Source organism: Manis pentadactyla, chromosome 10 (assembly GCF_030020395.1).
Source record: "Manis pentadactyla isolate mManPen7 chromosome 10, mManPen7.hap1, whole genome shotgun sequence".
Taxonomy (NCBI): Eukaryota; Metazoa; Chordata; class Mammalia; order Pholidota; family Manidae; genus Manis; species Manis pentadactyla.
This window is the reverse complement of record NC_080028.1, coordinates 91079849-91105986: the sequence shown is the minus strand read 5'-3', so window position 1 is coordinate 91105986 and position 26138 is coordinate 91079849. Positions and strand designations below refer to the sequence as shown.

The 26138-nt window shown below is 41.5% G+C and overlaps 1 long non-coding RNA gene across 1 annotated transcript in view; it reads right to left on the bottom strand.

Moving 5' to 3' along the window:
• Positions 1-13373: 13373 nt before the first annotated feature.
• The window catches only part of LOC130685149 (uncharacterized), a 47418-nt gene continuing 34653 nt past the window's right edge, over positions 13374-26138 (bottom strand). The window contains exon 2 of the long non-coding RNA XR_008999526.1: positions 13374-13788. This is a non-coding gene — a long non-coding RNA (uncharacterized LOC130685149). The remainder of the gene's footprint in view (positions 13789-26138) is intronic.

The following is a 26138-nucleotide window of genomic DNA, read 5'->3' as shown; positions in this document are numbered from 1 at the left end:
AGAGTGTTGATGTGATGGAAGCCAGTCTGTGCTTTATAAAGAATCTCTGGCAGCTTTCTTGGGAATCCTAGAGTCAGGCAAGACTGGCAGCATAGAAGCCTATGCTTCCAATAATGCCACCAAGGCCCATTAACTCATTTTTCAGCTACATCACATGGGTTATTCTCAACTAACAGTCCTTTACACATGTGGTGCTCTTAAGCCATGCCATTCCAGCCATGAGCAGCTGGACCTGTGTTTGGGATCTTACACTCACTCTAATGCCATGATCTGGTTAAAGTTGCCCCTCTCCATCCTCTTACTTACACCCTCCGGGATACTGATTTCTATCTCCAGTATGCTTACTAGGTTCCTGGCTTCATGTTTTACACTAATTTAATAGACCTCTTTCTAAATATTCAGGCAAATCACAGATTAAATGGAAAAAATCAGAAGGCAAGGGCAAATCTCCAAAGTGTGTCACTAGACACTTCCCACCAGATTAACATTTACTTTTAAATCAGTCCCTCTAAAAATAGAGCTCTTTAAACAGTAACTATTACACTCACTTGTCCTTTTGCTTGCCAAACACCGCGCTGACTTTCAGCATTTTGGATGAGGTTAATCACACAAAATTTGCTTGTAGTGAGCCCACACTGGCTGCTGGTGACTGCAGATTCCTTTCCTAGGTGCTCACAGGCCAGCCCTTTAATCTTCCATTAGGCATTTTTAAAACCTATTCAGTTGCTGATTCCATTTTCTTTCTTGGCTGGAAATCCAAATTCTATTTTCTTGTCTCCAATTTTCCTCACCACTTGCGATCTCCATAGTTCACCAAGACCACCCATAGCAGGTTGGGTGATGTAGTTTGACAGGTTTCTTTTAGTAACATGGGTATAGCTCTCTATCCTAGAATACCACAAATGTCTGTTTCATCATCTATAAGATGGAGACTGTAATAGCAGTACCCCATAGGGTGGTTTGATTATTAAATGCGTAAGGCACCTAAAGGACCAGTGTCTAGCTCATAGGAAACATTCCCCCAACAAGATTTGTAACAAGCCACCATATCCCTTCATTTTCTCCTGAATGTCAGGTCACCCCCTTCAGTTCAATTGGGTTAAAAACCCAATTCTTCTAAAATCGGCATTTTCTTCTAAGTTCCTAATTCTATACATCATGCCATTCCTCTTGCAGCCGCTCAAACTGGACACTCAAAGACATCTTTGATTCATCGCTTGCCTTCACCCCCACATCAATCAGTGCTAAGTCTGGTAGATTTTAAGCCTGCGGTCCCTCAGAAGCCAGCCCTGTATTTCCACCCCACGGCCACTGTGTATTTGCATCTCCTCAAGGTACATATATTGAAGTTCTAACCCCCAGTGTGACTTATTTGGAGATAGGGCCTGTGCAAAGATGGTAAAAGGTAACTAAGGTCATAGGGATGGGGTCCTAACCACAGAGGTTTGGTGCCCATGTAAGAAGAGGAAAAGACACCAGAACCCTCTCTCTCCATCACATAAGGACAGAGAGGATGGCCAGCGACAACCTAGGAAAGGAGTTGTCACCAACAGCCAAATTGGCCAGCACCTTGATCTTAGGCTTCCTGGCCTCCAGAACTGTGAGAAATACAATTCTGCTATTTAAGCCGCTCAGGCTGTGGTTTTGCCATAGCAGCCCAAGCAGACCGCCACAGACCCCACCTTACTTGCAGCCTTCTTTACTTCACACACAACGTGTGACAATAGCCTCCTGATTTTTGCCCTATCTCCAACCTCTCTCCACTCCAGTCCATCTCTCACCACTTCCAGATTAAACTTCCTAAATGCTGACCCCAAATCACCAGTAGCAGTAGTTTCCTAGTGTTTACCAAATTGAATAAACCCATCCCTACTTTCAAGATATTCCAGAGAAGCTCCACATAGAAACCCTCATTATGATCCCAATTTATCCCTGAAAACTCATGTCCTCCACTCCTGATATACCCTTAATTCCAGCCAGATGAAACTTCTCACCATTCTTCAGAAGTATCTTCAATCATTTGCATCTTTTATTTATCTCTACTGTGTTCTTCAGCATGTATTCAGCTGCAAGAAAGAGCAACTGGTTGAAAGTGATTTAATCATTTAAGAGTTTATTATTCTCATATTAACAAGTCCAAAAATGGAAGTTGTGGTTTTCAGTTTAGTCATTCAATAATGCTACAAGAGACCAGGAATTCTTTTCCTTTGCCTTATCTCAAGATTGAAATATGGCTGCCACAGCTCCAGACACCAAATCTATGTTCAATGCATGACAATATGAGAAGAGAAAGGGCATCACAGCCGAGTCAGTCTCTTTTTACTGGAAAAAATCAAAACATTCCATAGCCTTCAGCAGGCTCCCACTTGTGACTCATTGGCCAGAATACTATCACATGGTCACCCTTACCTGCAAGGGAGGCTAGAAAAATGGATATTTCATCTGAGCAAGGAGCACAGTAGTACCCACACAAAACTGGAACATTGTTAGCAAAAAATAAGCAGGCAGCTTGTATAGCTACAAGTACTTGACACTCATTTGGGGTGGCATGATTTTTATCCTTCTCTTAAAACATCTATTGAAATTTCTTGCCCATACTGGTGTTCAGTGCATATAGGTTGGTTGTAGTCCCAGTTTATGATTGCCTACAAATGGTTCCATGCTCATTAAGTATTTGCTGGTCTCCATTAGTTATGTTGTTGGAAGAAAACAAGGAGTAAAGGAAATTATATTTGTCCTTATGTTAGACTAAGTGATTACTGCTAAATTACTTCCCCAAAACACAGAAGTTTTTGGAGCCATTTCACATCCCCAGGACCAACACTCACCTTTGCTCAGCAAAACCTTTCTTCACAGGGTAATATACATAATAATTCTCAGCCTGGGCATGGTCTGAATTCAGATTACTCTCATGTCTGCTTGTCCAGCTTGGTTTCTCTGGCTTGATTAGACAAGGTTTTACTATAGACATATTGAGAAAACTTTGTTGTAAAGCAATGTAATTAAACATTATTGCATAAAGAATGTTAAAAGGCAGAAAGCAGTCATCAAAAATGATGCTACAGAATAGAGTAACAATCTGTAAGTAAATATTTAAGTAAATTCAGACTATAAAGCAGAGCACACAGTGTACATATCCATAATCACTGATAAGATACTTTGTGTGCAGGAGTGTTTATATATAGATAGTGATGGGTCTGGAATAGAAATAAGATGGAAATAAAAACAGAGAGGCTTAAAAAATATTTACCAGAATCATGATAGTGGGGTCATCTCTGAGCATTGCATCATACATGGCTTTTATTTTTCGCTTTTGCTTGTCACTGTTTTCCAGATTTTCTAAAATGAACCTGCATTGTTTTTATAATAAAAAGAAAAAGGTTTTTTGTTTTCTGTTTTTCTTAACTTGCAGGAGTACAAGAGGCAATCTAGCCTTCTGATGCTTCTAGTGATGATCCAAATTTGATTAGATGAGACAAAGGCTAGTGAACTTAAGGAGCCACATATTTGAGAGACTTTCTATTTATTACACCAAAACCATTTGAAGAGCAGGAATGAGTCACTAACTCTTCTGTGCAGCTTTAGAAAAGATATGGAGACTGTAAAACAGTACCCCATAGGGTGATTTGATCATTAAATGCATAAGGCACCTAAAGGACCTTTGGAGCAAGGTCCAATATTTGGCACAAGGGGCAAAATATAAAGTGAGTTTGAACCTGGAAGTAAGTGATACACTACTGAAAATAATTTTCTATGGAGGTTTCCTTACACATTTCATATCTTCAGAGGTTCCCATTCATTGCAAAGTATAACCCCAATACAATGTAATCATTCAGCAGGGAGAAACTATCTTCAATGTTGTGAACGCTAACACCTGTACTTCAAGCCTCCTTGAATAAATAAACGCTGGAAAGCTCATTGCTCCTCTTGCTTTGTTTTAGTAATGGAAAAGCTCTGCACAGGATGGACTCACATCAATTTGACAACAATGTCCATGACATTCAAGTGATTCCTATTTTACATGCAGTGCTGAGCTGAGTGCCTGCTTTATCATACTATTCACAGGACACAGCAGCTGCTTATCAGTTACAACTGGAGCAGAAAAGGCTGGGAAGTCCTAGGGAGTCTGGGCTAATGGCACAGATGCTGCTAGATCTGGTGTCACCCTTGGAAATCCCAGCAAAATCATGATATTACTCTGTTACATTCTAGCTCCAACAAGTTACTCTTCCCACTTACAAGGTGCTGTGGTTAAGACTTGAAAATTATTTCAGTCATGTATCACCTACTTCCAGGTTCAAACTCTCTCTCTCTCTCTCTCTCTCTCTCTATATATATATATATATATATATATATATATGCAATTACTGTAATACATGACACTGAGTTTGAAGATATACTATTATTTTGTATTTTATGAAAAGAAATGGAAAGGGTCAGAAACAATACTCCTGGCCTTAGTCTATGCAGTGATAGAAACCACATAGTGAGAAAAAAGATCTTGAAGGTTTAAAACACAACAGATCCTAGACATCTAGATTTCATTCCAGTTTCCAGCTTCATTAGACATGTTCTAAGCTCAAGGGTGAAAAAATACAGGTTTATTTGGATTTTCTTCTAGGTTGTCCTGCCTGGATCCCAAGACAGAAGGAGGCAGCAATTCAAAAATATGCTCAGCCCAAAAATAAATTCAGCACAATGGGCTGTTCCTCTCTAGAAACTAAATTTGCCGGGAGGGTGAAGGACTAATGCTATAGAAAGGTCAATTATGAAAAGGTTGTGGTCAACTTAGCACTACTAGTGCCCTTGAAGGTCTCCTTAGTTAGGCACCACTTAAGAAAAGCCAGATGAGTTTCCTAGAATGCCCTTCCCCACATGGTACTGAGGAGTTTCCCAATAAGAGGCAATCATTGGAGATTTGGAAGGTGGAAAAAAGTTCATTACTCTCTGAAGCAGATGAAGCAAGACACAGTCACACAAGAGATTTGCTGTCTTCTTAGTGAATTCTTTTGAACCCCCCATTTTGGTGCATCAGGCTAAAATCAGTGACGATGGATTACCACAGACTTCATGTCAGTCCCCTATGTCTTCCAATGGCTAAAGAAACCTCTAAATCCTACATTTAAACTGGACCTGGAGCACAGAGGACTTTTCGGGCAGTGAAACCATTCTGCATGATACCAGAATGCTGGATATGCTGGATACATGTCATGAGAGATTTGTCAAAACCCGTAGATTCCAGTTAACAAATGGGCAGAGGATATGAACAGACAGTTCTCCAAAGAAGAAATTCAGATGGCCAACAGACACATGAAAAGATGCTCCACATCACTGATCATCAGGGAAATGCATATTAAAACCACAATGAGATATCACTTCATACCAGTAAGGATGGCCAACATCAAAAAGACTAAGAACAACAAATGCTGGTGAGGATTCAGAGAAAGGGGAACCCTCCTACACTGCTGATGGGAATGTAACCCAGTGCAACCATTGTGGAAAGCAATATGGAGGTTCCTCAAAAAACTAAAAATAGAAATACCATTTGACCTGGGAATCCCACTCCTTGAAATTTACCCAAAGAATACAACTTCTCAGATTCAAAAAGATATATGCACCCCATATGTTTATCGCCATACTTTTTACAATAGCCAAGATATGGAAGCAACCTAAGTGTCCATCAGTAGATGAATGGATAAAGAAGATGTGGTACATATACACAATGGAATACTATTCAGCCATAAGAAAGAAACAAATCCTACCATTTGTAACAACAGGGATGGAGCTGGAGGACATTATGCTCAGTGAAATAAGCAGGCAGAGAAAGACAAATGCCAAATGATTTCCCTCATTTGTGGAGTATAACAATGAAGCAAAATGGAAGGAACAAAATAACAGCAGACTCAGAGACTCCAAGAAGGAACCAGTGGTTACCAAAGGGGAGGGGTGTGGGAGGGTGGGTGGGGAGGGAGGGAGAAGGGGACTGAGGGGTATTATGTTTAGTACATATGGTGTGGGGAAAAGAAAAAAAAACCCATAGATTGCACAGCACCAAGAGTGAGCCCTGATGCCAGCTGCTAACTCTGGGTGATAACAGTGTGCCAGGGGCTGATCACCTACTACAACGAATGTGGCACTCTGGTGTGGGATGTGGGAGCTCCTGTGGGATGGGAGGACTTGGGGTAGGTGGAAGTTCACTTTGCTGTCTGCTCAATTTTGTTGTGAAACTACAACTGCTCCAAAAAAAGATGAAGTCCAATTTTTAAAAATTTCCTTGGCACCCAGAATTCAGGGAATAAGTTCTGTTTTCCTCACTAAACCTGATGAGCCCATGGATTTGCTACTTGATGTATACTAGAAACCTTAGGAAGAGCCATTTGAAGACTTCCATGGAAAGGTGGAAATCAGATTGTGAATATAAATATGAAGTATGAATCTCTGGTAAAAAGACTCTGGTTAGCATTGTTGCTATATTCTCTCCAAATGCATACAATTGCTTTTTTTTTTTTACTATTTTACAGTGCTGACATTTTTTTCCTTTATTATGTTATGTTATGCTATGTTTTATGTTACCTTATTTTTGGAATTTAGCTACATCTCTCTGTCCATTTTTCTCCAGATTCAAATCTTGCAGGATGTTTCCGAAGGCCCCAAGCACACAACGGAAGCTCCTGCATGTGGAAGCCCCACTCTGCACTGCCTGTGTGATTAAGCATCTCTCCTGCACCTAGGCTAAGAGATCATCCTTTCCTTCAGGGAATTTGTAATCTTTTTAAGAAGACAATATACAGCTAACAAATTAATAATAGAGATTGTAATAGCAATTGAAGGAACATTCCAAGGTAATGTGTGGTTAACTGCCAAAGAGGGAACGCTGGCAGTAAAGCAATAGGAGTTGTGAGATGGTACAGACGCTCCTGAACATTCATCTCATCGTGTTGGAAAACCTGAGGCACTCCTGGAAGACCAGCCGGTAAGAGTGAGCCAAAGAAGTGGAAACCTCCTTTTCCTCCTCAACATTCTCCTTCAGAATCTCATATATCCGGTGAGATTCTTCAGGTTGAATGGAGCCAGGTATCTAAGTGGGTTAATTGTTACTTATAACAACATTTTGAATCATGAAGCATGGTGACCTCCCATCACTTGCTCTCCACTAGATAATTGTGCAAGAGTAATAAACAAATAAACAACACATTCCTCCCTGCCAAGGATGCACGGCTGTCATCTTCCTGCCGTGGTCATCAAGTAAAGGATTAAATAATGAAGGATCTGGCAGAGGTCAGCTATAATATTCAGACTCAAACTCCAAAGATGCTCCATGAACAGCAGTATGGGATTTAAAGTTCTCATTTTCCTTCACCGCCATGAGGGTGCACATGACCATAAACACAACCATGCACAGTCACACACACACACACACACACACACATTTGCACACTGCATCTCCCACATGCTCATTCCCATGTTTCTCTCGCCATTTGTATGGCTTTTTCAATGAGGTACTAAACTTATTAAAATCATGGAGGGAAATGTATTCATCTTGGAGGGAAGTTGCTTTAATCCTTTCGCTTGAAACAGGAGAGCTCTGGTAACCTTGGCCAGCAGTCCCTACCAGGACTGAGGCCAGGAGAGGAAAACAGGCTTTCGAAACATCAAGCCAGCAGACACTCGGCTTGACATGTGGAACCGTGACTCGGAAGAGGGACTGTTGCACACAGGGACTTCCAGCTGCCCAGTGCATTTTCTCCAAAGTCTGGTGAAGCTACAAGTATGCACAAGCTCAGCAAAGATTTAGATAAAGACATGATGCCCATCTATAATACAATACTGTGAGCTTGTTAGAGATATTGATTAATCATAGTAGTAACTTACATTTATAAATCCTTTACAATGGGACAGGCACTCTGCCAAATACTTTACATGGATTATCTCATTGAAGCCTCACAATAACCCTGTAATGTAAATACAACGATTAACCTAGTTTTTGAAATGAGAAACCTGGTGCTCAGGGAAGTTAAATAACAAAAATCACACAGCTTGTATCTGGAGTAGAGTTGAGATTCAAACCAGTCAGATGGATTCCAGAGCCCATTCCATGTCACAGCCACATGCCTAACTCTTCTATTTTTTAGCATTCCTAAACTTTTGAGATTCCTTATACAGAGAAATATACCCACAAACTCTCCCTTGATATCATAAGGATAAACAGACTAAGTATATGCAGGCACAGATACACATGCATGCATCTAAGTGTGTGCATGGGTAGGCATGTATGCACACACACATGTAGCCAAGGAGGATGACTAAGGGCAGGCCAGAGAATTCCCCTAAATCTCTCTCTGCAACCATGCAGGATAAAGCAGATTGAATCAAGCTCTCAGGCACAGTCTCTTCCCATTTCCCTGCTATATCCCAAACCATCAGAATCAGAGGAATGTCACAGGCTTGTTACTACCCCAACATCACGTTCATTAGTCATGAACCTGAAAGTTCATGACACAACACGGACAGACTACATATAGCCCAAGAGCAGGCAAAAAGTTTCCATATGAGCTCACAAATTAATTATCTGCCATCAGCAGCCTCTCTCAGCACAAGGGAATAATGATCCTGTCTTGTGCTTGGAAAACACACAGCAGGGTCCTGAGGTAAAGATAAAGGTGATCCACTCTCAATCCGCTGCCGTTCTACCCAGCACCTGGACAAATAGGACTGTTAGTCTGATCCACCCCCTTTCCTATTCTCCCCACCAGCCCTCCTGTGACACCAGCCCTGCCTGATTTGCTCTAGTTAGCAGTGTTGGCTGAAGGTGGTCCTGGGAAGAGGGCAACAGAGGGAGCAGCTCTATGCCTTCTTAGGAATGAGCATGGCTCCCCAGGCCCAGGGCAACCATGCTGCCTACAGCTCCTTGCAGACCTTGGCTTTTGCCTCCCAAAGGCACATGTGGCATCTGGAAACAGTCCTGTGCCTTGAAATCTCCATCTGCTCCCTGATGGAAGCTGCCCACGCAAAGGCCAAACTCCCCTCTGTTGTTTTCTAAAGAGCAGAGCCTTCTTCTCAAGTCTCCAAATAAACTCCTTCTCTCTCAAACACAAACACTGACATCCAAACGTCTGGTTTTATTGGGTCTCTTATCTCAAGTCACTCACTAGGGGAGCCGAATCCAGCATGGTGTTTTATCAAAGTCCTCTGTACCTGCCAGAGGCACCACTTAAAAGGAACACAGCTGCAGCCAGCTCCCCACCCATGGCCTGACTGAGGTCGAGGGAAACAAGAAGGAAAACACCTCACAGACGTTGCACACTCTGAAGGGGAGGAGATCATGGCACCACTTGGCATTCTTGCAAATGCTAATACATTCATGCAACTAAGTTACCGGGTGGAGATGGGCCCATAAAAGGAGGTCATAAAAGGAAGAAGAAATCTTCCTTCCCAGGTTGTCATGATTTCCACCTCAACACCAAGAAATAATTGTACTTATTTAAATCATAGGTCTCTGCTGAAGTTTGGGTCCCTTAGATAAGAAAGGGTGGTACACTCTTTCTAGAAAAGGCAAAAGGCCAGCTAGGTGCAGTCTTGACTAGAGACAGGGGAAGAACAAGTCAATGGCACCAGAATTCAGAAGCCCTTGGCACGTCAGACTGGCCTCCTCTGCCAGGGAAGCCTTGTGCCAGCTCCAATTCTAGCTGGAGCTCATTACCAGGGCAGAGGAGCTCCTCCTCAGTCTTTGGTTTGCTAAAGATGCCCAATATTTCCTCCCTACCCACATTCCCTTTTTAGAGAATGATCCCAATTACCCCACCCGGACCCTGCAAGGATTTTACATGCCAGGACTGGATATCTGACTCGAAATCATCCTCTGGGCTACAGCTGTTCAATTGTACTCTTTAAGAAGCTTTATCTTAGAGATCCAGATCTGTGGATGGACATGATAACGGGCAACAAAAGGCAATGTGTTTCACAGTTCCAGCTTTGCCATGCCTCAGCTGTGCAGCTCTGGGAAGTTGCTTTGCCTCCTCTATGCTCCAGTTTCCTCATCTGTGACATGGAACTTCTGGTAGTAACCACCCCAAAGGGTTCTTGTGAGAATGACTTCAGGGCTAGCCCTTGGAACAGGACCAGACCTGTGGCAAGCTCTCCCCCGATATTAGCTGTCTGTCATTTTTGGTATCATTTCCATAGCCATCATAATACCACAGGAAACCAGAAGTCACACCAGAATGAGAAGTAAGAGCGCTGGAGATGAATACCGGTCTGCCAAGACAAGCCAAGAAACCAGGTGGCCCCAGAAGGGAGGTGGAAAACATACCACTCAGCTGCTTTTTCAGTTCCTTGGGACCCAATCTTCATCCACAATAGGATGCCTTAGAGTGCCCATATCCTCACTATAAAGATGCTCTTTCCTAAATTAACATGTGTGGGGGTTTCTGTTCCTGGCAGTAACTGATCCCTGTCTAAGTCTCAGGGCCTCCTCCGCCATCCATGCCACATAGTTGGTTCTATCACTAACTCCTCCTGTTAACTGGGGTGCACCTGACCTCCCCCTCCAGGGCACACGGCACATGTAGGGCTGGCTGTCCCTGAAGCTCTGATGTCTGTGTCTCTTCTTTTCCAAGGGCCTGCCCTCACTCTTCTGCCCATATCCTCATCCCTTTCCATCTGTACTCCATGCTCACTCTCTCCCTGGCGTATTAGAACAAATCTGAACATTTCAAGACGAGCAGCCAGCTTGAAGTCATTGAGCAGTCTGAATCATTTCTGTGGAAATTCCCCACAGCAATGACAGTGAGGAAAGCCCACTGAGCTGAGAGTGGCCCAGGTCCTCAGTGGTGGTCTCCACCTTTCCAACTTTTACTCCAGTTTTCAAGTTTACCTATGTGGTCTACATTTTACACAACTGGTCCCAAGGTAGTGACTCAGAATCAAGATATACAACCACAAGAAAGGGTTGTCACTTGGGAGATGTTAGTATGTTCTCTGGTTAAAGAGAGTGCATCACAAATCACCCCAAAACTTAGTGGTATGAAAGCACAGTGTGACTTTTGCTCATGAGTCAGGGATCTGCAGAGGGCATGGCTGGGGGTTCTCATCTGGGAACTTCCCCACAGTTGTGGTCATCTGAGAACTCAGTGGGACTCGATGTCCTGTATGGCTCACACAGGTGGCTGCCACCTGATGCTGCTGTCAGCTGGTTGCTCTACAGGATGTGCAGAAGTAGCCCCTCCAGGGTAGCTGGACCTCTTAAACGGTGGTTGTTTTTCTTGCAGGATAATCCCCCCAGGCAGGGACTGGGTGGTTTTTATATCCTAGCCTCAGAAGTCACGCAGCCTCACTTCTGCTGTATTCTACTGGCTGAATCAGCCACAGAATCCACCAAATCTGAGGGAAGGAGACATTAGACACCCACATTACAGTGGGAGAAGTATCAAAGAATTTGGGGCCAGTATTTAATTGCCACTATGTGATCAGCCCCGATGTGAAGTTGGGAAAACTCAAAGAGGATTGTTAAAAATTGCATTCCCAGAAGTTAAAGGGCTGGGAATTCAAAGCCAACCTTGTCTGATTCCAAATGGAGCATGCCTTTGGCTAGGTCCTGACTGCTGGGTAAACTGGCCAGCCCTGCTTTGGTTGCTGCAGTAATCAGAGGGGGAGAAGGGACTATACATGCACTCTAGTTATAGAAACCTTAGAACCTGTAGAAATTCCTCTTTCTTCTTTTTCTTCTCCTTCTTCTTTTTGTATGCACCAGGTGACCAGGTGACTAGGAAGGCATTCCTGAGTTGTTTCCAAACTAGTAGGTCAATTCTAACCCCCACCTCCATGCTGGCCACCCCAGGGCTGCAGAACTTATGACACCAGGAGGTGACGTCACCATGCTGAAGGCCAGAGCAGAAGGGAGCTCTCCAACTTGTCACCATGCCACCAGCAAATAGTGCCTTCCTAAAGCTGAAGCCGTATTGATGTCTTGCTTGGAAAGGGTGGACACAGCTATCAAATTAGAAGCTCTAGGGTGTGTGGGAATACTCCAGATGGGAAGGCTCAAGGGCCACTCAGACTCCTCCAATTGTTCATTTTGAAAACTCTGAGCTGTTTCCTGCTTGTCCATCTGGAATGAGAAGCACAGGCATTATGGGCATAACATGAACTGCTCATTGGAAGGAGTCCTCATTTCCAAATGATCCTTCAGGTGACCGTAATAGATTATAGACTTAATTGCATCCTGCTCATAGCCATGGAACATTTCAGCTGAGTGGCTTCTGTTGCCAATTTTTTCCCCTGGAGGATGCAGGGGTCCAAACCACCCAGTGCTCTGACCACTGCCTCCAGTGAGTCTAGCAGCCAGGTGGTACTGATAAAACTCTCCAGCATGGCAGCTAAGCACCGGTTTTAAAGTCTTATGGTCCTGGATTCAAATCTTACTTCTGCCACTTATTCAGTTCATTTCTCAACCTTTTTAAGCTGCAGGTGCCTATCACATGTAGATAACAGTATCATCCTCATTTGGGTTGTTTTGAGATCATGCTGAGACTGAGTGACATCATGCACCTAGCACAGTGCCTAACACCTGGTAAGCACTAGTAACTGTTGTTACTATGCCAGAACAACTAGAGAGATTTGGGATAAAATCAGCCAAAGCTCAGGCTGAAAAGAAAGAGGACAAGTCAGGCTTCCGAGAAGCCTCCCAGACAGAACAGTGTCTTGCCAATGGGTTTCAGCCCCTGGCAAGTTCACTATGGATTCAGTGTGACCAAAGAAATGTCAGTAGAACATTCTTGGGGAGCAAGGGTTATACCCAACTTTATTCCCATGGTGGCATGTCAATCACTAAAATCCCGTTCACTCAGAGCAAGTCTGCATGCAGCAAGGCGGTCTCTGTTTCTGGGCCTCTCTACCCACACAGCTGTCCCCTGGGCCTCTGTCCTCAGCGCTGCCACCTCTCTAGCCTCTGCTCTGCTCTCCTGCAGCCTTGCAGCCATACCACCATACCGCGTAGAGTACTGGGCAGGGCTCTGTATATAGAGTCAATAGCAATGTATTCCCCACACATGTGTAGTGAGCTAGCCAACCCGAGCCAGGTTAGAATCCTGGCCACAGGAACTTTCAATTTATCCACAAGCAGTTCTGTGGCATAAAGACAAATCCCAGAGAATCAACTAAGGAAAAGAAGAGGCAGAAAAGTGCACAGGATCTGGTATTTGGAAGATTAAAGAGTCAGCAGGAACCACACTAGTCCCTCCAGCACTGGCCAAAGGCTCTTGTCTCCCTTCCAAAACAATATTCTGAAATGTTGAGTAGCCAAACACCCATTTTGGAAAGAAAGAATTGTAAGGTCAAACAACGTCTAATGTCTTTAATACAGGAAGATACAGAAATTAAGAAGAAGTAACATTTATTAAGTATCTATTATGTGCCAAGTATAGTACAGTCACATCTACATGCATTATATCATCAATTTCTCACATACACTGAAGAATTGGAATCCTTGTCCCTATTTTTTGCAAGGTGAAGAAACTGAGGCTCAGACAGGTTAACATACTCAAGGTCATGGATTTAAGACATGGATAAGCCAGAAGCTGAAGTCCAACTGGCTCTGAAACTTGCAATCTTTTCATTCTGCCTTCCAAAGAAGTTCCACAGACGGCCAGCAAGTATTGAAGGGCTTTGAGAGATGGCTGACTCCTCTGAAGAAGCATTGAAGAGTTGTCCAGAGGCTCTTAGCCACAACTGAAACACCATCTTCTCATTTTTTCCTTCAAAATTCCACTGTCAGATTCCAGTTGTTACTTCCTGTCGGAAAAGCGGAAACATTAGGACTTGACTTTGGATCTGTACTTTCCTGACCTTAGGCATTTACTTCCTTGGTAACCTTAATTTTCAACTTCCATTCAAGCACATTAAGAAATTGTTTGACCTTAAGAAATTGTTTAGCAGCACCCAAAACAGAGACCCTGAAGGTTGGCAATCATGCAAGAAATTTCAACAAATGGAAACACAACTACAAATTGCTCTTCCAGATCTTAACTTGAACACAAATTAATACACACTGGTGTGACCCACCAAATAATGAAAATTAGGTCACAATAATGAAGTGGCTTAAAAACATAGTGTTTTTATAGCCACGCTGAAAAGTTAGTGATGATTCTGTTTCCAGAAAAGCATTGTTCTATAGGACATTTAGAACTGTGGTTTGTCCCACAGAATGCAGCTGAATATCTTGTCTCCTGTACCTAAGACACATGATAACAATATTTATGCATATTCCTCATCCAGCCCCATATATGGAATCAATCTGGAATTATTCTTTAAAGAGGCTTTGAGTTTAGCATTGTACGGGAAATGCCTGTGTCAAGAATTCAATAACATGTTAGCACACTCTGTCAAAACAACTGTACTAGTAGAACATTTCACACTGCACCATCGGAGAACAATAGTTATCACATGAGTGTCAGCAAGTGCCACCTGGTAAAGTTTTCAGAAAATGTTATCATCTGTTTACCTGTGCTGATTGATTTTCTTTACCTACGCGGAGGATTGGAGTCATCACTGGAATTCGGGATTAGCTACTAAAACTTTTTTTTTCTTCCTGCATTTTCCCCCAAAAACACTAGAGAAAACTAAGATCCAATCATATAATGCCAGAAAGAAACTTGCCTGTCTGACCCAAGTGCTGCTTTCTTCAGATAATGAGATGGAAGCCCAGGGAATGTGAACAAGGTACACAAATCCACCCAGACAGGGAATGGTGGAACCGAGTTCAAAACCTGCTGACTTACAGATATGTTTCGGGAGGTAGGTATTCAGGTGGGCAAGACATTAATTCCAAGGGGAGAAAATGAAAGAAAAAGTTTCATCTGGTTTAATTTGGTAAAAAAAAAAAAAAAAAAAAACATGAAAACACAGTTTCTCATATTTAAAAACAAACACTTTGAGTAGGCAAGAAAAGCAGTGCACTTGTGGGGTAGGACAGGAATCTGATTTTATACCAGCTCTACATATGAAATTTCAGATATTATGAAGCAATATCTAGTAATATATAATAACCTGGAAGCTCACATTTATAACATTTTAAGTGTCTAAATAAATTACAAAGGGTATCAATATCATACAATTTTGAGTATCTTACATATATTCTGAGGACAAATAATTTTTTGGCACTTGCTGTGATGAAAAAGGTTGTGGAATAGCAGTCAACAGACTTTGGTATGAGTCTCAGGCTAGACACTACACAGCTGTGTGGCCATGGGAGTTACTTAATATGTCTCGGTCCTAGGTTCTTCAGCTGTAAAATAAAAATGTTGGAACATACACTCATCATGATCCTTTCTCTATCACAAGTGCATAAATTGATTTTTTTTTCCCCAAAAGACAGAGATGGAGAATAGTGACAATATGGATATGACCACAGCCCTAAAGGATGCTAGAAGCCTTGCTCAAAGGGAGAAGCCAACAACAAGGAATCTCACTGGAAGTGAGTCTGTGCTCTTTCCCAAAGACCTTTCAACTTTTCCCTATCTACTACATTGTCTCTCTACTTTCATAAGGGGTAATTTCTAGAACATTTCAGCTTAAGCAGCTTTCAATGAAAACACACATTCAATTCTGCAAAGGGAGGAAAGTGGAAAATAAGATTCCAAAATCAAAATTTCACTCTATGAAAATGTTAGGAAGTTTAAGGGGAAAAGTGACAATTCAGCTGAAAGCTGACAGTAGGTAGTAGCCACTATGTGGTAACTACAGCCTGGCTTGTGGTTGAGGGTGGGGGATACTCTGTTCCACTTTTTAGGAGGTCCCAATATTTGACTTGCATCCAGTCTTCTAGGTTAGGAATTTAGATAACTATGAAAATGGAGTTTTAGCTTCTTAAATTGATGTGTATTTTGGGTGGGTTGGCTCTAATTTGCTTTCCCTGTTTCTTACTTGTCCCTATTCCTCCCCAATTATTCTTTCTTTTAGCACTTCAGGTCTCCCAAACACTCTTCAGTGCTTTGACATTTATTGCTAATAAAAATAATAACACTTATCATCTGAAAGTTAGTAGTATAGTTTGAAAGTTTTATGTATATTTATTTTTCCTTGGATTTATGTCACTCTGTCCTCCAAGCAAAGAATAAATAAAAGCACTTTATCAAATTTATAACCTACTCAAATGCAGAGATTTCTGAACAGGAAACAGACCAGGGAAACTTAGCCAAGATTAACTTAAAAAGAAAAGCAAAACTCTGCATAGGGGGCTTTGAAGAAAGATGTTAGTCTTTAGAGATTGTGTCCACACAATGAAATGGGAAGTGGGTAACCAGAGCAACTGCCTCTCTAACAGAGGCCTTTGAGCTTTACCTTTTCCCAGAAATGCTCAGGTGACAAAGGCAAAAAGGAGTTTTCTGGTCTCAATTATATCCTAATAATTGTTTCAATTCTCTGCTTCCTTTTGAGTGTGAAGATCCAGGCTAAAAGGCTTTAAGAAAAACAGGCTGAAAGGTTTCCCAGACATGAAATAGATTTTACAAAAGAAACTTCTGGCACGTTTAATGTAAGTAAATCAGAAACATATGGACTATGTTTCCCTTCAAATACCCATGGGTTTGAAAGCCCAGAAAACACATAAAAAGTAAAGGGAAACTGTTTTCCAAAGCTGAGCTTATTTGAGAAACTGCATGCTGTACCAGAAAGCCTGGCTCAGCAGCCCCAGAGCAGGGATTGGAGCCAGTGGTCAGGCAGCCCCCCAGCTCCTGCCCTCGTGCTTATGTCAACAGTCCCCACTTCTAAGGATGCTGTGATTGATGGTGCCTTGGCCTGTGCCTAAGGCTGTGACTGAGAAAACCATTGCTCAGGGCTTCCCATACTGAAGACATGACTTCATAGCTTCTTTGCAACCATCTGTAGAATATGTTTACACAGCCTGTTTCTATTCTTGAGGGCCTCTCATGCTGAATGACCAGGCTGGTGGTAAGCATACATTTACTGAACGCTTAGCATGAGCCCCATGGGGAAGGATAACAAAGAAACGGACAATCCTATGCCAAGCCAGGAGATGAATTATAGACTCAGACTTGGAAGGGACTTTAAGATTCCTGAGTTCCTCCTTCCACCCCCTGTGGGAATTCCAGGTACAGCTTGCAGTCCAGATATTGGAGGGGGAGACTCGAAAAGTAGCTCAAATGGAAAGAACACAGTTTAGAGGGTTAGAGGACATGATATGAGGTCTCAGCAATGCCACTATAGCTATTATTTGACTACTCAGAGTCTCAGTTTTCTCATCAGTGAAGTGGGATGAACAGTCAAATCACCTATTGGGGTTGCCAAGGGCAGTTCAATAAATATTAAGTCTCTTCTCCACCCAGGCTCTCAATAAGTAGAAAAACAAAACAAAGAGGAAGATGGAGACCAGAATTTTCACCTTTATTCCTGAGAAAGACTAGCTTGGAAGACAAAGTAGAATAAGAGATAAAGGGGCCTGTCCCTGGAATAAGGCAGATGACTCATTCAGTGCCAGGCCACAATGGACTGGGGCAGGCCTCCACACACCAAATTAAGGCTTAGGGCTTGAGGAATAGAAGAAACCTCAGACTCTTGGTGGAAATAGGGGGGCTGCATGAGCTGAGCATGTCCAGACTATCTTCCCAGACTACCAATCAGATAGATCCCTCTGGTCCCATGAAGAGGAGTGATGAATGGGCAGAGAACAGCCAAAGGTGACCCATAAGATGTGTTCCCTCCACCTAAATGGAAATACCAGGAGAAGCCAGCTAAGCAAGATAAAGCATGTGAAAGCCCTCGTGCAAACAGTAAAGCATTATGTGCATTTTATGCCTCCACTCAATCTACATTTATTGAATATCTACTATTTGTTCATTCCTGTTACTAACTTTCAGGAAATTAGACTGAATAAGACATTGTTCTTTTACTTAAGATTAGAGTCCAGCAAGGAAAGCAGAAAAGGAAGCCAAAAAGTGCATGATACTGAAGTCTGCACAAAATGTCGCAAAAATGCAGAGGAGGGACATCTGATTGAATGGACAGCTAGGTAAGCATCTTTGTGGACATGACATTCAAGAGTTGAGAGCTGAAGAACACATAAGAACTAACTGCTCAGAGAAATCGGGATTGGGGGTGACTTTGAAGACAGAAAGAAGGCCAGAAGTAGGCATGAAGGAAAAGGATGGGGCATTCCAGAGAACTGGAAGTCATTCTGTATAGCTAGGAGAAATTGCCTTAATGTTATGGAGAATGATCGGCAAAGAGCATTACAATCTAAAATAGCATGGTAGGGTGCAAGAGTCAGAACACTCAAAATACGAGGATGAGAAGGTAAGTACTGAATCATTGCTCAAATGTGGCAAAGTACGAAGGTAGAAATAAGACCAAATGAGGCAAATTTTTTAACTGACTTGAGTTATTCTAATTTCTGCTTTATGTAAAACAGAAATGGACTATTTAAGAAAGCTAAAGAGAAAGAGAGAGTGTTTGTGTGTGTGTGATAAGCAGAGACTGGAAGAATGCATCCCAATCTGTTAACAGTGGGTGTATCAACTAGGGGAATTGCTAATTATTCTTTTTTGCTTATCTTCATTTTCTATCATAAACATTTATGATGTTTTAAATAAAATAACTAATAAAACTGACCTGCTAATACCAAAACGAGGCAAAGACCCCACCAAAAAAGAAAACTACAGACCAATATCCCTGATGAACGTAGATGCAAAAATACTCAACAAAATATTAGCAAACCGAATTCAAAAATACATCAAAAGGATCATACACCATGACCAAGTGGGATTCATCCCAGGGATGCAAGGATGGTACAACATTCGAAAGTCCATCAACATCATCCACCACATCAACAAAAAGAAAGACAAAAACCACATGATCATCTCCATAGATGCTGAAAAAGCATTTGACAAAGTTCAACATCCATTCATGTTAAAAACTCTCAGCAAAATGGGAATAGAGGGCAAGTACCTCAACATAATAAAGGCCATCTATGATAAACCCACAGCCAACATTATATTGAACAGCGAGAAGCTGAAAGCATTTCCGCTGAGATCGGGAACTAGACAGGGATGCCCACTATCCCCACTGTTATTTAACATAGTACTGGAGGTCCTAGCCACGGCAATCAGACAAAATAAAGAAATACAAGGAATCCAGATTGGTAAAGAAGAAGTTAAACTGTCACTATTTGCAGATGACATGATACTGTACATAAAAAACCCTAAAGACTCCACCCCAAAACTACTAGAACTGATATCGGAATACAGCAAAGTTGCAGGATACAAAATCAACACACAGAAATCTGTGGCTTTCCTATATACTAACAATGAACCAACAGAAAGAGAAATCAGGAAAACAACTCCATTCACAATTGCATCAAAAAAAATAAAATACCTAGGAATAAACCTAACCAAAGAAGTGAAAGACTTATACTCTGAAAACTACAAGTCACTCTTAAGAGAAATTAAAGGGGACACTAACAGATGGAAACTCATCCCATGCTCGTGGCTAGGAAGAATTAATATCGTCAAAATGGCCATCCTGCCCAAAGCAATATACAGATTTGATGCAATCCCTATGAAACTACCAGCAACATTCTTCAATGAACTGGAACAAATAATTCAAAAATTCATATGGAAACACCAAAGACCCCGAATAGCCCAAGCAATCCTGAGAAAGAAGAATAAAGTAGGGGGGATCTCACTCCCCAACTTCAAGCTCTACTATAAAGCCATAGTAATCAAGACAATTTGGTACTGGCACAAGAGCAGAGCCACAGACCAATGGAACAGACTAGAGAATCCAGACATTAACCCAGACATATATGGTCAATTAATATTTGATAAAGGAGCCATGGACATACAATGGCGAAATGACAGTCTCTTCAACAGGTGGTGCTGGCAAAACTGGACAGCTACATGTAGGAGAATGAAACTGGACCATTGTCTAACCCCATATACAAAAGTAAACTCAAAATGGATCAAAGACCTGAATGTAAGCCATGAAACCATTAAACTCTTGGAAGAAAACATAGGCAAAAACCTCTTAGACATAAACATGAGTGACCTCTTCTTGAACATATCTCCCCGGGCAAGGAAAACAACAGCAAAAATGAGTAAGTGGGACTATATTAAGCTGAAAAGCTTCTGTACAGCAAAAGACACCATCAATAGAACAAGAAGGATCCCTACAGTATGGGAGAATATATTTGAAAATGACACATCCGATAAAGGCTTGACGTCCAGAATATATAAGGAGCTCACATGCCTCAACAAACAAAAAACAAATAACCCAATTAAAAAATGGGCAGAGGAACTGAACAGACAGTTCTCCAAAAAAGAAATACAGATGGCCAACAGACACATGAAAAGATGCTCCACATCGCTAATTATCAGAGAAATGCAAATTAAAACTACAATGAGGTATCACCTCACACCAGTAAGGATGGCTGCCATCCAAAAGACAAACAACAACAAATGTTGGCGAGGCTGTGGAGAAAGGGGAACCCTCCTACACTGCTGGTGGGAATGTAAGTTAGTTCAACCATTGTGGAAAGCAGTATGGAGGTACATCAAAATGCTCAAAACAGACTTACCATTTGACCCAGGAATTCCACTCCTAGGAATTTACCCTAAGAACGCAGCAATCAAGTTTGAGAAAGACAGATGCACCCCTATGTTTATTGCAGCACTATTTACAATAGCCAAGAATTGGAAGCAACCTAAATGTCCATCAATAGATGAATGGATAAAGAAGATGTGGTACATATACACAATGGAATACTACTCAGCCATAAGAAAAGGACAAATCCAATCATTTGCAGCAACATGGATGGAGCTGGAGGGTATTATGCTCAGTGAAACAAGCCAAGTGGAGAAAGAGAAATACCAAATGATTTCACTTATCTGTGGAATATAAGAACAAAGGAAAAACTGAAGGAACAAAACAGCAGCAGAATCACAGAGCTCAAGAATGGACTAACAGGTACCAAAGGGAAAGGGACTGGGGAGGATGGGTGGGTAGGGAGGGATAAGGGGGGGAGAAGTAGGGGGGTATTAAGATTAACATGCATGGGGGGGGTAGGAGAAAAGGGAGGGCTGTACAACACAGAGAAGGCAAGTAGTGATTCTACAACATTTTGCTATGCTGATGGACAGTGACTGTAAAGGGGTTTATAGGGGAGACCTGGTATAGGGGAGAGCCTAGTAAACATAATATTCGTCATGTAAGTGTAGATTAGTGATAAAAAAAAAAAAAAGGGCAGTTCCTGTGTGGTAACCTCCAACGAGTTCTACACAAGGGTATAAAGGGCATATAAAAGTGTAGGCAAAGGGTCTGTTTGTGTTTATACAGAGGATCAAAGCCTAATTGGCTACCCCGAAAATGAACTAAGATACGATATGAAAAAGAACTTCCAACATCTGCACTCTCTGGAAGACTCATGCCAGAAGATGATCATCAAAAAACCCCAACAAAGATCCACGCACTGCTACAGCTGTAGATGCACTCATCCCACCAGTTCCTGGACTTGCCGTGGGAATGAGGAAGGAGATATCTAAGCTGGCCTGTGCATACAGTAAAACAACAAAATTGGACTGGATCTATACTGTTGGAACTCAACCAAGAATTTGGAGAAGTGCAAATTGTAGCACTCCAAAGTCTTACAACTACAAACTATTTACTGTTAAAAGAACATATGGCATGTGAACAGTCCCCAGGAATGGGTTGTTTTAATTTGTCTGATTTCTCTCAGACTGTTCAAGTTCAGTTGGACAATATCCACCATATCATAGATAAGTTTTCACAAATGCCTAAGGTGCCTAACTGGTTTTCTTGGTTTCACTGCAGATGGCTGGTAATTACAGATATGCTTTGGTTATGTAACTATACTCCTATTATGTTAATGTGTGTGTGCAATTTAAGTAGTAGCTTAAAACCTATACATGCTGAAGTTACTCTACAAGAAGATATATCAGAGAAATAATCAATCTTCCCATGTTTTCTTCCGCCTGCTACTTCTATAGCTTTTCTTCTTCCTTCCTAATTACAACCCTTAAATAGAATTCGTGCCTCATATCAAATTTACCGAGTATCATAATTCTTCCAAGTGGTAAAGATACCTCAAGACAAATGCTGGGCATAGAAGCCACAGGGCATAAATATGCAAAGAAGTAAAAAGCTAACTTTTTCAAACAATAAGGCTTCTCTCTCACTTACCAACTTCACATTTCCCTGTATGGCCCCGGAAGATGACTGGTTAGCCAGAGACGGGTAAGATTCCTCAAGGGAGGAACAACCTAAGACAGGCACAGTCGCAGGGGGGCCATCAGGTGAGAAATTGGGGATCAACAGAGGTGAGGCTTAGAACCTCACCCCCCCGTTGTGAGAGAAATGTTCTGCATACGTGGATGTTTTATTGCCCTGGTCTAGCTTGGATTAACACATAGTCTACAGGCACACACCTGATCATCTACATTTGCTCTCTTACAACACTAAACTATGTTTTCTACCTTTATCTTGTATCTACCTACCACTTCAGCATTTTATTAAAAATAATAATAATAAAGAGAGAAATGTGGTATCCACATATAAATCAAGTATAAAAACCAAATGAGTATTCATATTTGAACTGACTGTTTAGAGTACATAATGCATGAGCAAAACCGAAAGTTTCTGTGATGACTGCCCTTGTACTGTTCACTATGTAACTTATTCATTATGTAAGAATTTGTTCTACATGTAAAAACTTGTTTGTTATGCCTCAGAAGATTGGAGACTGACAAAAATTAGGCTTGGGGTGGATTAATGATTGTGCATTGAGCATTGACTCCCCTATACAGAATTTTATTGTCGTTAACAACCATTTGATCAATAAATATGAGAGATGCCCTCACAAAAAAAAAAAAAAAAAAAAAGTACAGACTTCCAATGGTAAAATAAATTAGTAACCGGGATGTAAGGTATAGCATAAGGAATATAGTCAAGATATTGTAACAGCCTGGTAGGGTGATAGCTGGAACCTAGAATTATGTATATAAATGTTCTACCACTGTGTTGTACACTTGAAACTCATGTAATGTAATACTGTGTGTCAGCTACCCTTCAATAAAAAATAATTATTTAAAAAAAAAAAAAAAAAAAAACTGACCTGGTCACAAGAGACTTTATGTATAAATTACCCTTTCGAATGGTACCAAGTGTCAGGTTCTCTTATATAATGTTGCTGGCTGTTTCTGGCAATCAATAATCAACTCACATGGCCCCAGGTTATATGGGCCCTAGTTCTGCTTCTCCATCACTGCAACTGTGATCTTTCAAAATATTTGCAGTAAACCTCAAGTGCCTGCAGTGGTGCAGCCACTCCCTGGTTCCCACCAGCTCCAGAGGGAGGTCAAATTTCCTCGTTCATTTATTCATTCAACAGTGTTCACTGGGACAGACCCTAACATAGGTACTGAGAGTATAACAACAAACAAATTAAACTTGTCCTCACATAACTTACTGAAGAAGGGAGTGTGGAAGGCCCATGTTTCACCCCAGCAAAGACTAAATATCAGTATGCGTTCCTGCAAACACTGTGGTACCATTTCATCTCCTTTGTGTCCCACAGTTAAATAAAGTCTGGGTCAGCCCAAAATACTCTTTTTAGATATATGAATGAATTTGTTTCTTTTTATTTAACATAAGCACTACATACACAATGAAAACTACCCACATTCCTCTCCACTTGCATTTTTCACTTAAAAAATATATCTTGAAGATGCTATCAGATCAGTACATACTTCCTTTAATACTTTACTTTCTAGAAGTAAAATGTGCAGAAGGGATTTTGATAGATATCACTAAATTGCTCTCCATAAGCATTATTCCAATTCACTCTCTCCCCCAGTGCCTGCTCTCCAGTACCCTCCCTAACCCAGCAGGGTATCAAACTCTTGATCTTTGCCCCACCAATAGGTAAAAAGTGATAGCTCATTTAGCTTCCATCTGCATTTCTACTGTGAGTGCAGAATATGCTTGAACAGGATTAAAGAGCCATTTTGCTAAAAGCCTGTTTACTGCAACCAAATACAATCTCTTTAAGAGACAAGGACTGCAGACTCTCCAGGAAAAAAAAAAAAAGTGCAACAGCAGGCAGTATAAATCTGTTTGCAACCACCGTGAGGCACTGACTATGCATTCCTCCTATAACCTGAGCATTCAAAAGCTGCTTTCTGGATCACGACAGAGACATCACAGAGTAGACAGAAACCAATAAGAGGGCGCGTGCTATACGCCAGGCACCAAGCCCCTTACACACGCTCATTTAATCCTCCTAACATTTTTAATCCATGAGGTTCTGAGAGGTTAAGTACCTGCCCAAACTCACACACATTATAAATGGCAGAGGAAGAATGGAGCCCAGGTCTAAACACCAATGCCCATATTTTTTACACTACACCACACTGCTTCCTGTTAACCTGACACGGAGGTGTTTGCAGTCCATTAGCCAGCATCCTGAGATTCAGATGCTAAGAGGCCATCTTTTGACTTTAATCACGACCCTCTAAGCAGAAGTATATTACGGTCTTGCCTATCTGGAGCACAAATAGAGACCTTGAGAAGATTTCTCATGATCCCACCTTCCCTGAAGCCACTTCAGACTGAACATTGAATTAATGAATAGAATTGCTGAAGACACCCAATGATCAGCCCCAGAAATTACTCAGAGATCACACTATGATTAAGACAAAAAAAGGGGGCCTGAAAATTGGTATATATGTTGCAGAGCTGTGCCATTTAACTCAGCACGGAAGCCCACGGGATTTCTTGGTGCTTCACTTAGGGAATGGGTACAACACAGCGCAACCAGCCCGGTGAGAGAACCAAAGCTGCAGATAAGAATTCTAGCCAATAATGTTCTGTTCCCTGGCATCGGAGTTCCTAACACAAGTATGATAACAGAAGGATTGGAAGACAGAAGCTGGGTAATAGGTAGAGATTAGCTCAGGCAACTCAGTCCCCTCCCAGGGGACGAGGGGTAAAGAGTCAGGAAGGTAAATATTTGTCTTAATAGAAAATATCTTTCAAAAAAGTTCTATCAAAGTATGGCTCCAAGCAACTCACCCCTACAGAGAGGCTACTCCGGGTGTGGTCCAGGACGATGTGACGAGATAATTACAGAAACTGGAAGTAAGCATTTAGAAACTTTTTTAGAGCAATTTGGCAGAGTCATTTTATCTTTGTTGACTCTAATAATTATTTTTTAAATAGAGGCTTATAAAACATTTGTATTAAAGCCATTCAAACGGTGTTTTTGACATGTGACAAGCGCTCACAGGAAGGGTCGCAATTCCTCAGGAGAAGGAAGCCCAGGCATTCTTTTACATGAGGAAGAATTTCTGAGGCCACTGCATGGCCGGAGGGCCTGATGCAGGGTGCCTTCACAGGGGATCAGTAGCATTGTGAGCCACAATTCCTCTGCTAAAGGCCTTTAGTGAAAGTTGGAACTACCACCAGGCTACCATCATACAACTGGTGCAATTAAAAGTTGTTTTAATATTGTGCAAAGTGGCTTCTTTGGACAGAAACTTCCAATCAGCATTTCAAGAGAGGCCAGAGAAAAAGCCTCTGAGAAAATAATTGAGGAATTATGTCACATACTTCAGAAATCTGTATCCAAGAAATTGGGAGAGCCAAATTCCTGAGAGCTGTCAAGAATTCCAAGGATATGCTCAGTGAAATAAGCCAGACATGAAAGGATAAATATGAATAATTCCACTTATACGAAGTATCTAGAGTAAGTAAACTCACAGAGACAGAAAGTAGAAAGGAGGTCCCAGAGGCTGAAGGAAAGAGGCATGTGGGGAGTTATCGTTTAATGAGTAGTTTCTGTTTGGGAGGATGAGAAAGTTCTAGAAATGGATAGTGGTGATGACTGCACAATACTGTGACATATTTAATATCACTGAACTGCACACTTCCAAATGGTTCAAATGGTAAATTTTATGTAAATTTTACCACAATAAATAAATAAGAATTCCCACTGTGCTTTCTGAGTACGAATTGTTTATTCAAAAACAAAATAGAATAGCTTCCCATAAAGCACCCTCTTTCTGAGGCCTGAGTGTAATTAATTAAAGCATGGGGGTACCCCATCTGGATCCAGT